This window comes from Rattus norvegicus, chromosome 1 (assembly GCF_036323735.1).
Source record: "Rattus norvegicus strain BN/NHsdMcwi chromosome 1, GRCr8, whole genome shotgun sequence".
NCBI lineage: Eukaryota > Metazoa > Chordata > Mammalia > Rodentia > Muridae > Rattus > Rattus norvegicus.
Window position 1 is genome coordinate 55,914,982 of NC_086019.1, and position 16,145 is coordinate 55,931,126.

Below are 16,145 nucleotides of genomic sequence, written 5' to 3' on the forward strand. Positions count from 1 at the left end.
GCTTAGGTTCCTCAGCCTGGTTGCTGTGTGGGAAATAAACCAGGCTTTCAGAAGATTATGTCCTGTCCACATCACTTATGATAATTAATTATAAAAAAGGCAAGTATATTCTATTCTATAACATTAACATTAAGATATTTAAACATTTTACAAGCTCTAAGTATATGTGTACATATTTATATAATTATTTAAGGTAATACTCTATACTAATATACATTCTTAAGAGTGAACACAAAATGAGATTCCTGTGCTCTAAGAACTAGGATTATTGGGGAAGGTGAGTAAACACAAAGATCTTTTACATCACTACTTTTTGAATTCAAATTTCAAAATGCAAAATATCACTTCAGTACATTAAAACTAACCAATCAGTTGAGGCTTTAAAGGAACCAATTAGTCATACCTTTCCTGAGAAAGTCCAACCAGACTAAATCCATCCACAATGAGGAGTTGGTCATGGGCACCTAGTTGTCCAACCTGAGCCACCAGAAGGATGCAGGTGTAGGGAGAAAAGAAGAAAGGCAGCGTCAATGCACAGCAGCATTCCTCACACCACACAGTCAGTGTACAGCAGCATTCCTCACAGCACACAGTCAGTGCACAGCAGCATTCCTCACACCACACAGCATCCACAGCCATAAGCATCTGCACAGTATTTCACAAAGCTCGAGTGAAGAATGCCTTTCACTGTTTCCTTTAAAACAAATACTGACCACATCTGCAATACCTCCTTGGACAACGACTTAACATAGATTTCCAGTTTATACTGGCCAGCAGCCTATGCAAAAAAAAATGGTCAGAACAGCACAATTAAATCACACAGCAGGAAATGTGCAAAATCCTGCCCACATACACCCTAGTAGCTTGACTAGTTAGGAAAGTTTCTATTTTATGGTTCCAAACTTGTAAGAAAAATACTCCTGTAAAAATGGACAATTTGGTGAGAAAATGCCCATAGACTTGTAATACTCAAAATGATTATTTATAAAGTCTGAAACAGCTACAAATCCAAAGGAATGAGAAACACCTCAAGTGACCAGCCCTTACCCATATCAGGACAGAAAACCAGCTTGGTACTAAATAATCCAGCATCTGCCTTCTCTATCTTCTATTTAAACATAAGGTTTAAATTTCAAAACAAGAAATTAACTTCTTGGAGGAAGCAGTTAACAACACTTTGTAAGTAAATATTATCCAGAAAGTGCTCTACTGGAATTCATATCCTGGGACCGAACAGTCAAACACACTTAAATAGCATTCTATGGAGAGAGCTAATGAAGTGTTTTAAAAAAAGTTAGGTATTGTATATAATTTCAGGATCAAAAATATTCTGCTTAGAGATCATAATATGACAACAAAAGAGCTTTGGATCACATAGGGAAGTATTAAACCATACAGTCATGTGCATGAAGCCCTACCCGAATATTACTGGAAGTTGCACAACACTATGTGTATACTTTTGTACCAACAATAAAAATAACTTACCTTAAAAACTATGAGATAGTATTTGATATAGTAATGTATCATAAAAAGTGACTTCAGGAAATGAAGAAAAATTTCTAAAGTAGCAATCAAGAAGATGTAATTTTATGTGCAAACCATCTGTGTTTCAGCCAATAGTTAACATTTTATTTTACCTTTTTCATTGATGAGAATGGTCCATTTTCTCCCCTGCAGTAGGGAGTAGGGAAAAGACAGCAGTCATCAAGTATGCAGTGTGTTACTGTTTCATAGGCATACAACCTGTGTTTTGTTTACATATAAACATAGAGATGAATATAATAATACTATGAATAAAATAATAAATTACATTATCTATCAATAGAAATTATATATTATAAAAGAGAATTGTCTCATACAGGGTTCTTTAGAGACACAGATCTTATGGGAAATCTCTGTACAGTAAGACAATTGGTTGATGACTTGCAGTCTATAGTCCAACTCCCCAACAATGATCAGCAGCAGGTATGAATAGGAGTCCAAGGATCTAGCAGTGGCTCAGTCCTACAAATCAGGCAGGCAGACGAAAGAGAGACTTTTCCTTCTTCCAATGTCCTTATATAAATCTCCAGCAGAAGGTATGTCCCAGATTAAAGGTGTGTACCACCACAGCTGGAACTGGGACTTGCTTTGTCCTAGGTGACCTTGAACTCAGAGATCTCCTTGTCTTAAACTCCTGAGATTCATAGCTACTTTGCCTCATGATCTCCATGCCAAGATTCAGTTCAGAAATTTGTGTCTCCCAGCCTCAAATCAGGATCAAAGGTGAGCTTTCCAATTCTGGATTGAAGTTCATTCCACATATAGTCAAGTTCACAACCAAGAATAGCCATTACAAGTATATACAATGTGTCATTATACATATACAATACATATACATATAAATTTGAAAATACCATAATATTTTATTAGTATATGTTAACCGAGTAAAGTGACAGAGGTGGCTGTGTCATTTGTTTGCACATCGTGCACGGGTGGGAGAAGAACTTATAAGCCCTTGCATCAAATGAGGAGCTGCAGTTAACAACAGCTGATAGAAATTCACTCTTCCTTGGGGACAAGCCACTGGTAGGACTCTGATAATCCAGTGAATGTCTGTACACACAGTATGCATGTATGACTAGCACTAATAGGGCTTACTGGGATACAAAAAATGTGTGTATGTATATTTCCGTACACACACACACACACACACACACACACACACACACACACACACACACACACAGAGGAATGGTTTAGTGGTGCTGACTTTTAAGCCCAGGATCAGATTCAGGTGGACCTCTGTGAGTTCTAGACTAATCTGATTTACACAGCAAGTCCCAGACCAACCAGGGCTATAGAGTCAATCGGGGGATTCTCAGAGGGATCTTTTAGAAGTTGGAGGACAGATGTTAGGGTGGATATGACCATATTTTACTGTATACATGTATGGAAATTTAAATAAATGAAAAAATACATAAAGTAACTGAGATGAAAAAAGTACACTCAATAATCGCAACTTTTTGAACTGACATTTGTCTAGTTATGTGGCAAAGAAGAAATAAATATGCCTTTTACTGATTTCATCTATGGCAATGCCAGTTTCCTTGAGTCAAAACACTTAACATAGATGATTGGAAATGACCTTGAAATCACAGTTACCTGTGGGGAGCGGGTGTGGCGGTAGTCCCAAGATGGCGCCTGGGACTGCAGCTAAGTCTCGTGACTAGCATCTGACTTCCTCACACACCTGAAACTAGCCACGTCCATTGTGAGAGCTGTGCAGGTGCACCATGATGCAAGATCAGGCCATGTGACGTGGACCTATGAACTGAGATTATGCAGTCTGGACTGAGGAGGCGGAGTTGAGGGAGGGTATAAGGGAGTGTGCTCCGGGGGCTGGGCTGGGAGGGAGACAGAAGAAAAGAAGATTCCTGTTTGCATGTTGTAAGGTTCCTGAATAAACCGCTTTGAGAAGAACGCTGTGTAGGCGCTCTTTTCTGCGGGTCGGAAACAGAAGCGACAGTTACCATCAGCATCCATGGGCTAGATTGAAATTTTATAGTTCTGATTAATGAAGCTGGAAGATATTTCATAACTTTATATTATCCACTGCATAGGTTATTTTATAGATCAATAGAATTCCACAACTCAGCTGTTAAATCATTCCATTCTCCCAGTAAACATCCATGATACAATAATGATATTCTAATCTCTTTGAACAGGTGCTCCGGTGCAGAGTTTGCCTGAGATAGCCCAACAGCTGCATCCTGTCTTGTCTCCTTCTAGAGAGCTTCGTGACTTTTCTGAACAGAATACAAGGTGGGTTATTTGTTTGGATTTTAGTTGGGATTTTTGACTTTAGCTTTTTCCCTGATATCTTTTCCATAATTTGTATTCTATTTTCCTAACTTTGACTTTAGTTTATTTCAAGGACTTTTTGTTACATGTAATTTTAAAATAACCCCACACTAAGTCTGGCTAAACACAGGCATCAGAGTTTCACCCAGTCCCTATGGCTACTTCTATGCACTTGTTACCCTGCATCCTGAGGCTCGATTGCTAAGCCAATTGGGAACCAGTTTAACATAAAATACCTTGACTACTCAAGATGAAATACTGCTCTTTGTTTAAGCATGTGAAAAGATAGTCTTTTTATGAGCCAAATTTAATAATAACTAATCATAAGTCTTCGTTCATGCATTGTGAACAATGGCATAAGGAATCTTTACCTTTCTTGCTTGGTTCTCTTGAATTTTCTAGTTCTTCAGGGGGGCTCACTCTGCCCTTTCTGACCCAGAGAACCCTGGAAGGAGTCCAGTGCCTAATTACTTTTCCTATAAGCAGAAACATAAGGTCTTTCTCCCAAATTAGCATGCGCTTTAGCCAGTAACCAGAAAGATTTTTAGGTTGACATCTTTCCCAGAGGAATAGTAAAATAACCAGAAAATTCAAAATCACATACATTTCGAAAATTAAATACTCATACGAGGGAACTAAACCAAACAAGCAGAGTAGAAACAGTTTTTTCGGGCCTTTTCTAATCTGCCAAGACAGGATATTTAACCCTCTTTTGAGAGAATAGGAGAATCCTGTGATACACTGAGACTTTCCTAGAGGATTTCATCCTTATCCAAATTCTGTTGTCTGCCTTGGAGGCTGTAGTTTTTCTGTTAGCTCAGTTTTTCCCTGCACAGCAGGAGCTCCCAGATAATCTGGGCCCATTTGCCCTGAGTTAGCTCTGAACCTCAAGAGCAATTCCCCAGGTGACTCTGGCCAAAAGTGTGTCCTCTTCTATCTTTAAACAAAATTACACCAAATTAGCAACAACTAAACCAAACTTTATTAAAAGTAGGCAGTCTTCAGTCTCCCTCTCTGCCTGGATCCATTTATTATACTGATTCTTTTTACAGGAGGAGAACTCAGAGCCTGATTTGGGTCTGTCTATCACTGTGTTTGATTAAGATTCCCATGTGCTGGAGTCACTTGACTCATCTCTGCTCATTCAGGAATCTAATTCTCTCATCCCTAGGACAAGAATCCTAACTCCCTAGTGGATTGTTGACTACCACACGCAACATCATCTATTGCATGAAGTTTTAAATTAAACCCATGCAAATTCCTGCTATGTTCTGGTATCAGTGGTTATGCTGAACCCACATGGCTAGCTCTATGCAGCCATCTTGTCCTGGTTCCTGCTGGTAGTTTGCTACTCTAAACAAACAACTTTAATCTGAAATGCCTGGACTACTGCTTGCATTTCTCATCCCATCCACCACCTCTGGCTGACCTGCAGAAAGTTGGATAATGCTCCTTTCACAGGAGTTGCCTTAGTCTTTTGAAATGAAAACCCAGAAGCTTATACTAGCCAGATTTATAGTGGTAAATCTCAAACTCCAAAAGTCCCAGTCAAAGAACAGAAAACTCAATAATATAAGTACAAGCTGAGTGCTTAGATTAGACAAATCTACCACTACACTACTCTATTGCCCATTTATGAAATCTCTAGCTACTTGTGGCTCCTGCAAGCCCATGGGCCTGCTCCATTTCCCACCTCTTCTCCCCCATCTTCTTCTTCTTGCCCGCATCATCCGTCTCTATTCTTTCTCTCCCTTTGCCAAAACATTCTGCTCTATCTTTTCCTTCCATTGCCCAATGACAGGCTGTAGCCTTTATATGGCTAATTACTATTTCACTTGACATCATCTGAATATGTGATCTATTGCACTACAGGGCCACCCTCTTGAGAGGAAAAAATTCAAACAGTAATCCACAAGACATTTTGCTCATTTTAGTTAACACATGAAGTGACAATAGCTTCAGTTTCCAAACATCTTTTTCATTATTTTTATTCTACACTTTTAAAGTTATTTCTAGGTATTATTTGTAGTATTTTTAGCTACAATGCTTACACATAGTAAGGAGGATTTCCCACACCCTAGGCCCCAGCAGAGGGAAACTTCCACACTCAGTACAAAGTCTTAAGGACTTAAGGAGCAATGCCAAGGTCCCGATATCACATCATCACCTCCCTAGCAGTCCCATGGCCATCAAACTGCTTGTAAAGAAGCATTGGTGTAGGCCACACATGGCCAAGGCAGAAACAATGATGATGGTCAACAACCTGAACAGCATCTCACTTCCCCAAGTAAGAGCTTGTTGAAGGACAACAGCTTTACCAAAACACCTGAAAATGGGGCCACCTAGAGGAGGACAAGGGCAGGAAATATTTAGGCAAATAATAGCAACTGTGAGCTAATGCCATGAGCACGGTATAGTACACAGTGAACTGAAACCAGATAAGATTATGTTGGACATAAATGGAAAAGTCAAAATCATCGACTTTTGCCTTAGAACTCAAGTGGAACCAGGGCAATGCTGAACTGGCACTGTGGTGCTTTCTCTTTTGGAGCTCCTGAACTCTTCCTCAGAAAAATTTATGATAGTCCACAGAATGACATATGGACCATAGTTTTACATTTAATGGTAGATTAAAAAGTCAGATTTTACTCTGTCTTCATACTACAGTTTTGAAGACCGGTTGTGGCAAGTATGTATCCTAACCTCTGTGGGGTGTCAGAAAAGATAAATGTAGGACCTCTTGGCCTCTTAATGATAGTCAACATGAAATATAGGTTGACAGTCACAGATGTGATGATGTACCCCTGGTTAAAGGAAGATTGAAAGGCTTTCCCAAATCCCTACAAAGGACTGAGCTCTGTCAGGTAGACCCTGCAATTGTGGAAGAAATAGAACATACTGGGTACAGAGCCTAAGATATCACAACATATAATCAAACCGTGGGATCATGTGGCTTACTGTACAGGCAAGTTCTCCAGGTGCAAGGCTGAACAATGGAGGCTCACACATTGAGTCCAGTTATTCCCTCCCCTTGATGATGATGATGCATTCCTGTTGGGCTGTAGAGGAGTGGTAGCTACCCCGCCCTATATGCACAGGCCTCATCATCATCCAATGGTCTAGTGACTTCCTTTGACCACAATCTGGTCAAAAAGTAGGCAGAAGAGTCACTGGGGCTGCCCTTTGTTTCTTCAGGCCACACCAGATTACACCCACACTGGACAAACATACATGCACGCCAGCAGTGTCGCCTGAATTCACTCAATAATCATCCTCAGAGAGAACACAACAGCAATGAGAACACAGGAATGCAAATTCCTGCTATGCTCTGGTATCAGTGGTAACGCTCAACCCACATGGCCAGCTCTATGCTGCCATCTTGCCTGGTTCCTGCTCCTAGTTTGCTACTCTAACCAAACAACTTTAATCTGAAATGCCTGGACTGCTGCTTGCGTTTCTTATCTCATCCACCCCATCTCCCTGACCTGCAGAAGGCTGGCCAATGCTCCTCTCACAGGATTTGTCTTAGTCTTTTGTAATGAAAACACAAGAGGCTTATACTAGCCAGATTTATAGGGGTAAATCTCCAACGCCAAAAGGCCCATGCAAGAACAGAAAACTCAATTATATAATTATAAGCTGAGTGCTTAGATTAGACAAATGTACCACTACACTACTCTATTGCCCATTTATAAAATCTCTACCTACTTGTGGCTCCTGCTCCATTTTCAACCTCTTTCTCCCCCATCTTCTTTTTGGCCGATTCTTCCGCCTCTATTCTTCTTTCTCTCCATTCCCCAAAAAGTTCTGCTGTGTCTTTCCTTCCATTGCCCAAACACAGGCTTTAGCCTTTATGTGGCCAATGACTATTTCACCTGACATCATCTGAATCTGTGATCTATTGCACTACAGGGTTGCCCTCTTGACAGAGCCAAAAAACCAAGAAACAAACAAAAACAAAAAGTAAAACAGAAACAAATAAAAGAATAAACTGCAATCCCAAAGACATTTTGGTCATTTTTAGTTAACACATGCTGTGATTTTAGCTTCATTTGCCCTACATCGTTTCCATTATTTTTATTCTATACTTTTAAGTTATTTCTAGGTAATATTTGTAGTATCTTTAGCTACAATGCTTACACATAGTAAAGAGCAGACCCCACACCCTAGCCCTCAGCAGAATTTCTGATGAGGGAAAATTCCAATCTCAATACAAAGTCTTAAGGACCATGGGACACAGGAGCAACACCTTCGACTCAGTGGCAGCCCCAGAGCCATCGAACCGCTTCTAAAGAAGCAATGGTGCCTGACACTCATGACCAAGGCAGAGACAATGATGGTCGACCACCTGAACAGCATCTCACTTCTGCAAGTAAGAACTTGTTGAAGGACAACAGCTTTACCAAAGCACCTGAAAATGGGGCCACCTAGGGGAGGACAAAGGCAGGGAAATATTTAGGCAAATAATCATAACTGTGAGCTAATGAAATGACCAGGGTATAGTGCACAGGGAACAGAAACCTGATAAGTTTACCATTGGACATAAATGGAGAAGTCAAAATCATAGACTTTTGCCTTAGAACCCTAGTTGAACCAGGGCAATGCTGAAGTGGCACTGTGGTACTTTCTCTTTTGGAGCTCCTGAACTCTTCCTCAGCAACTTTATGATAGTCCACAGAACGACAAATGGACCTGAGTTTTACATTTCATGGTAGTTAAAAAAGTCAGATTTTACTCTGTATTCATACTATAATTGAGAAGACCATTGTGGCATGTATGTATCCTAACCCCCGCAGGGTGTCAGAAGAGATAGAGGACCACTTAGCCTCTTAATGATAGTCAGCATGAAATATAGGTTGACAGTCACAGATGGGATGATGTACCCCTGGTTAAAGGAAGACTGAAAGTCTTTCCCAAATCTCTATGAAGGACTGAGCTCTGTCAGGCTAGACCCTGCATTTGTGGAAGAACTGCACCATAATGGATTCTGAGTCTAAGATATTACAATGCATAATCAAACCAGGAGATCATCTTGCTTACTGTGTGCCAAAATATGCCTTCCTAGAGCAAGTCAAGGCTAGGGAAATATTGTGCAAATAATAGCTGTGATGAGCCACTTCTACGGGCAAACAATACTTCACAGGGACGTGAAGCCAAAGAGTGCTGGTTTGTATATCAATTGAAAAGTCAAGATTATGAACTTTGGCCTAGTACCTCATTCTACCCAGGGGAAATGCTGAACCAGCACTGCGATACTTATACTTTTGGTGTCCCTGAACTCTTCGTTGAAAAATTTTCTTATGTTCCAAAGAACAAAATATGGACCTTGGGTGGAATTTTATAATTCTTGACAGTCAGAAAGTTTCCATTTGATTCTCTCTTAATTTTGGAGCTGAAAAGACACGTTGTAGTAGAGGTATGTGCTGCCTCTGGTGGGGTGTCAGAAGAGCTGGAAGACCTACTTAGCCTCCTAACGATAGTCAACCATAAATATAGGCCAACAGTCATTGTGGTCATGATGCAACCCTAGTTCAACTAAGACTAGAAGCAGTTCCCAAATCCCTATGAGCAACTGATCCCCCTCAGGCCAGACCCTGCTAATGTGAAAAAGCAATGGAATACATTGGATTCCAAGCCCTAGAAACTAAGGACACTTCAACCAGACAATGTGTTAACCAGACCATATCATCCTACTTCCTTCTGCAATGGCAGGAAGTTCAGGGGAAAGGCAACAAAACATAGGCTTGGACAGTCAGTACAGTGGATGTGTTGGGTAAAAGCAGGTGCTAAGACAGTGGATGTTCTGATACAGTGGCCTCCAAGTCCTTGTGAGGAAGAAGCACTTATGCCATCCAGTAATGACCATGGCAATGACAACAATTGTGTTTAACTACCCCAACATCATCTACAAGTAATTGAGACCAAAACAAGTGGATACCTTGTCATGGAGCTGGGTGAGGTTCAACATCTTTACAAATGTATCTCAAAGTATGGCTACATAGTGAAGGACAAGGCCTGGCAAATGTTTATGCAAATATTAACAGCCTAGATCTACTGTCAGGGGCACAGAATAATCACAGGACTTGAAAACAACTAATATGTTGGATAAGAAACAAAAAGCCAAAATCATTGACTTTGACCTTAGTACCCAAGACAATCAGAGCAAATGCTGAACCTGTACAATGGTGCTAACACTTTTGATGCCCATGAACTCTTCCTAGGATAAATTTATGATGGTTCAAAGAACCACATATGAATGCTAGAGTCTTACATTTTAAGGTAGTTGGAAATGTTGCCTCTATTTTCATACACGAGCTGAGAAGACATGTGGCAGGTGTGTATCTTGACCACTGTTGGGTGTCAAGAGAGCTAGATGACCTGCTTAGCAACTTAATGACAGTCAAACCCAGATATATCCATCATAGACATGATAATGCACCCCTGCTTCAAAGAAGAATGGGAGCCATTTCCCAAACCCCTATGAGGAAATGATACCTCTCAAGCCACACCCTGGAATTTTGGAAGTAATGCAATATGTTCCATTCAAAAGACAAGACATAATGTTTCTTTATATCAAAGAAAGTCTAAGCAGATCATGGCATTCAACTGATTACTGTAAGGACAGGCTATCCAGGTGCCTGGCTTCACAACCAGCCTCAGACAGTTACTCCAGTTATGGCTCCATTCCCTACCCTTGATGAGTATGCTACTTCCGCACTAGGCCTGGACTGCAGAGAAGTGGAAACCAACCCACCATTGGCACATTGGACTTGTCATCTCCCATAACCTTGTTTATGCCTATGTCCATAATTCTAGTCATAGAGGATTCAGAAGAACCACTGAGACTGGCCTTCTCTTCAGGCCACTCCAGAGGACACCTGCACTGGACAAAACATACATGCCAGGGTGTCTTCTGCCTTCAGTCAACAAGCAGCCTCAGGGTGAAAAGAAGCAGCAATGAGAACACAGAAGACAACCTATTATTCCTCTGTGCCTAAGGAGAGGGCAACACTGTCCCCAGTAGTGGCCATCCAAAAGGCTTTAAGGATGGAACAAGAAATAAAAAAATGTCCTGATGAAAATGTGTTGCTGCTCTCCATCAAGAAAGAAATCTCACCTGAGGCAGAACGCCTTGTCTCTTTTGAGAAATGAAGCACAGTTAGAGCATCCAGAGAACAAGTTGCAGGCCCAACCCAAGTACCTTTGTGCTAGGTCCTACCCAATTTACTCTATGATGGTTCCTCCTGTGTCTCTGATTTCCATTTCTTCAAAATTGTTTCCTTTTTAACTTCTGTAAGTACTGTATGATTCTTGGTCCACACCAAGCGCTCTCTCTGTTCTATATTTCTCTACTTCCCAGCAGGCATTCAATATGACCCCACTCATGCCTTCATCTGTACTAGAGCACCCCACAAATACAACAGCTCCCTCAAGGTCAGGCCTAGAGGCCTATTATAGAGTAATGGAATCTTCCAGGGGCAACTGATCCTAACATATCTGGCAATTAATCACAAGAGCTGAAGAACAAATTCTTAAGTTGTCAGAAGTAACATCACATCCCATTAAGCCTCAAAAGTAATAACCAGCAATTCCTTCAAAACAGTGACAGTGGAGTTAGTGAACAGTGTGGATCCTGTGACAATGTAGGTCCTGCAATACTGGAGGCAATGAGATAGTGCAGGTACTTTTACATTGGAGGTCAGGCAACATTGGAGGACCAGCATGAGTAGAGGTCCTGGGAAAGTGGAGATGGGACTGGTACAGTGGAGGTCCTGACTAAATGCAGGTGCTGCAAGAGTGGAGGTCCTGCAAGAGTGGAGGTCCTGCAAGAGTGGAAGAACGGTGATAGTGGAGGTGCTGGGTCATTACCATACTGGAACAGTGGATGTCCTGCTACAGTGGCTGTCAAAGTGCTGGTAAAGAAGAAGCAAGGGTGACAGCCAGTAATGAAGATGGCACATGTACTGATGATTTTTGACCATTCCAACATCATTTCACTACTCCAAGTAATTGAGTCTGAAACAAGACAATACCTTGTCATGACGCTACTTGAAGGTCACCAGTTTTACAGACACATCTGAACAGCTGGCCAGTTGGTGGAGAACAAAACCAGGGAAACATTTAGGTAAATACTATCAGGCATGAACTACTGCCATAGTCACATAATAGTTCAAAGAAACCTCAAAACACATGATATTTTCTTGGACAAGAAAGGAAAAGTCAAAGTCATGGTCTTTGGCCTTATGAACCAAGTTGATATAGGGCAAATAGAGAACCGACACTATGATGATTACCTTTTGCTGCCGTGGAGCTCTATCTAGGCAAATTTTATGATAGTCCAAAGAATGACACAGGGAAGACATGAGTAGTCTTATATTTCATGGTAGTCAGAGGTTTCATTTGACTAGTCATACAAGGGCTGAGAAGTCAGGTTGTAGCCTGTGTGAATCCTGCCCCCTGTGGGAGATGAGAAGAGCTGGATGACCTGCATAAGTTCTTAATGAGAGTAAACCCCAGATACAGGCTGACAGTCATGGACGCCATCATGCAAATCTATTTCAAGAGAGACAGAAATTGCATTCCCAAATCCCTATGAGCAACTGATCACACTCAGGATAGAACTTGCAATTGTGGAAGCAATACAATATATTTGGTTCCAAGCCCTAGATACTACAGGTACCAAAAAAAGTATATCAAGACCATGGCATCCTATTGCTTACTGCAAGGGCAGGCTCTCAAGGGACATGGCTGCACAACACAGTGTCACCTAGTGAGAACAGTTATGGCACCATTCCCTAACATTGATGCTGATGCTACTTTCCCTCTAGGAATAAAGAAGAGCAGAAGCCAGCCCACCATCAGCACATTAGTTTCGTCATCTTCCAATGGTCTAATTTCTGTTTTTATCCAAAATGCTTGTTATAGAGTAGGCAGAAGACCCAGTGGGACTGGCCTTCTCTTCAGGCCACTCCAGATGACACCAACACTGGACAAAAGACACTGTCTCCCACATTTACTGAATGAGCAGCTTCAGGGAGAAGAGCAGCATCAATGAGAACAGAAAAAACAACATATTCTCTGTCTGTGCTTCAGAAGAGTGCAAGATATTCACCAGCTGGTGTCGGAGCAGAGGCTTTAAGAGATGGAGGAAGAAATGGGGGAAGTTCCCTGATGAACCTTTGTCATGGCTTTACATCAAGAAAGAAACTTCACAAGAGGCAGGACAGAGATTCTCCCCAAAAAGAAGGAATAAGGATAGCATGCAGAGAACAAGGACCAGGTACAGCCCAGGTACCTTGGTGCTTTGTCCTACTCAGTTGGCTCTGTGCTGGTTCTTCCTCTATTATTTCCATTTCCTTAAAATTGGTACCTTCTTACCTTCTGTAAGTACTGTTTGATTCTTCCTCTATGCCAAGGGTTATTCCTGTTCTGGATTTCTCCTCTTCCCATCAGGAACTCAATGTGACTGATGTATACCCCACTCTACAAAGTTATCACTTGCTGATCCTATCCTTTCACCTGAATTGCATTACCCTCTGAAAGGCAACAGCTCCCACAAGGTGAGGAATAGAGGAATATGAGCTCTTGTGATCTTCCAGGGGATAACAGTCCTAGAACATGTGGAAATCAGTCACATGTGCTAAAAAAACAAATTCTTGGGCTTTCAAAAGTAACATCACATTCCAGTAAGGGTCAAATATAATAACTAGCAATGTCAATAAAAATTGAAAGTGAACTTGATGCAGCTGTGCCTATCATGAGTCAGTGTAGGTCCTGGAACAATGTAGGCACAGAGATAGTGGAATTACTGTAACAATGGAAGTCCACCATTATTGGCAATCATAAAATATTGGAGATAATGAGAGAGTGGAGATTAGGCTGGAACAGTGGGTGTCCTATAACAATGGAGGCACTGTATAAGTGGATGTCCTGCAACCAGAGATGTCCTTCAATAATGGAGCTACTTGGACTGAGGAAGTCCGTAATATTGGAGGTCCTGGGACAGTGGAGGTTCTGCCAGAATGGTATTCCTTTCAATGTAAAAGTAATGAAACTGTGGAGAACCCTCAACAATGGAGGTCATTTGCCAGCAGAAATCCTGTAAAAGTCTAAAAGAGTTGATATCCTGTGACAGTGGAGGCCCTGTGACAATGGAGGTCCTGCCCCTGAGGCAGTACAGTTGCTCCAACATTGGAGGTCCTGGAACAGTGAAGGTCCTGAGACAGTGGAGGTTCTTTGATAGTTAAGGTGATTGGAGAGTGAAGGTCCAGTATCAGTTGAGGTCCTGCGACATTGGAGGTCCTAGAGATATAGTAGAAGTCCTGAGACAGTGGAGATGAGCCTGGAAGAGTGGAAGTCCTGTGACAGAGGAGGTCCTGTGACAGTGGTGGACATGCAACAGTGGACATCCTTCTACACTGGAGGTCCTACAAAGGTAGAGGTCCTGAGACAGTAGATTTTCAGTGAGAATGGTGGTCATGCAACAGTGGACTTTCTGTGCCAGTTGACATCCTATAAATTCTAGTTGGTGAGATAATCAATGTGCTTCAACAGTGGAGGTCCTACAATAGTGAAGGTCCTTCAAGAGTGGCGGGGCTGAGACACTGGAAAACCTGCAACAGTGGGCATCCCTTAAGAGTTGAGTTGCTGCAACAGTGAAAGTCCAGCAAATGTGTACATCCTGTGCTAGTAGATGTCCTCAAATTTGGAGTCCTTAGAAAGTGGAGTTGCCTAGACAGCAGAGTATCTATCACAGTGGAGTTGCTGCATAGTGGACATCAAAGTCCTGCTAATGTAGAAGCAATGATGCCAGCCAGTAATGACCATGGCATTGATGATGATGGGTGACCACCTCACCATGATCTCACTTCTTCAAGTCATTGTGAGCAAAACAAAATTATGTCTCATCATGGAGCTTGTTGAAGGTCAACAGCTTTCCAAATTCATCCAAAAGTATGGCTACCTAGAACAGGACAAGGTCAGGAAAATATTTTGCAAAGAACAGCAGTGATGATCTACTGCCATAGGCACACAATGTTTCACAGCTACCTGAAGCCATATAATATAATGTTGGATTTCAATGGAAAAGCCACAATCAGCAACTTTATCCATAGTACCCCAATTGAACATGGCAAATGCTAAACCGGCACTATGGTGCTTACAATTTTGGTGCCCTTGAACTCTTCTTTGTCAATGTTTATGGTCAACCATCATAATTTTCTATTACTAACAGTAAACCCCAGATGTAAGCTGACAATCACAGGTGTAATAACGCAATCCTGCTTCAAAGAATGGGAGGAAAGTAATAAAATATATTCAGTTCTAAGCCTAAGATATAAAGAATCTTTATATCGAAGATAGTATAACCAGACCATGGCCTCCAATTGCTTACTGGAAGGGCAGGCTATCCAAGTGCCTGGCTTCACAACCAGTCTCAGACTGGCTCCATTCCCTACCCTTATGATTATGCTGCTTTCCCACTAGGACTTTAGAATGGAAACCAACCCACCATTGGCATATTGGACTTGTCATCCCCCCTGGCCTCGTTTCTGCCTATGTCCATAATGCTAGTCATAGTGGATTAAGAACCACTGAGACTGGCCTTCTCCTCCAGGCATTCCAGATGACACCCACGCTAGACAAAGCATACATGCTAGAGTGTCTGCTGCCTTCAGTCAACAAACAATCTCAGGTAGAACAGAAGCAGCAATGAGAACACAGAAGACAATACATGATATTTTCTTGGACAAGAAAGGAAAAGTCAAAGTCATGGTCTTTGGCCTTATGAACCAAGTTGATATAGGGCAAATACAGAACCAACACTATGATGATTACCCTTTGCTTTTATCCCTCTGTGCCTCTGGAGTAGGCAAGTCTGTCCCCAGCATGGCCTGGCCCAGAGGATTTAAGAGATGGTCTAAGAAATTAGGAATATCCAAGTGAAGCAGTGTTCTTTTGTTCGATCATGCAAGAAAACTCCCCTGGGACAGGACAGTGTCTGTCCTGAGAAATGAGGGATAGACACAGCATCCAAAGAACAAGCAGCAGGCAGGCACAGCCCAGGTACCTTTGTGCCTTGTCCTGCCCAGTTTGCTCTGTGCTGATTCCTCCTGTGTCTCTGGTTTCCATTTCTGCAAATAGTTTCCATTTAACTTCTGTAAGTACTGTCTTTTTCTTCCTCCTCCCCACGCCTTCTCCCTCTTCTGGATTTCTCCTTTTCCCAGCAAGGACTCAATGTGACTGATGTGTACCCCGGACTACAGAGTTGTCCTGCTGACCCCATGCCTTCTGGACTGTAACAC

At 41.8% G+C, this 16,145-nt stretch overlaps 1 long non-coding RNA gene across 1 annotated transcript; it reads right to left on the reverse strand.

The window, feature by feature from the left end:
- Nucleotides 1-1,604: 1,604 nt before the first annotated feature.
- On the reverse strand, nt 1,605-11,032 carry LOC134482739 (uncharacterized). The gene is made up of 2 exons (XR_010059255.1): nt 3,145-11,032; nt 1,605-2,280 (listed from the first exon to the last, which is right to left on the reverse strand). It is a non-coding gene; the product is annotated as an uncharacterized LOC134482739 (long non-coding RNA).
- Between the last annotated feature and the right edge of the window lie 5,113 nt (nt 11,033-16,145).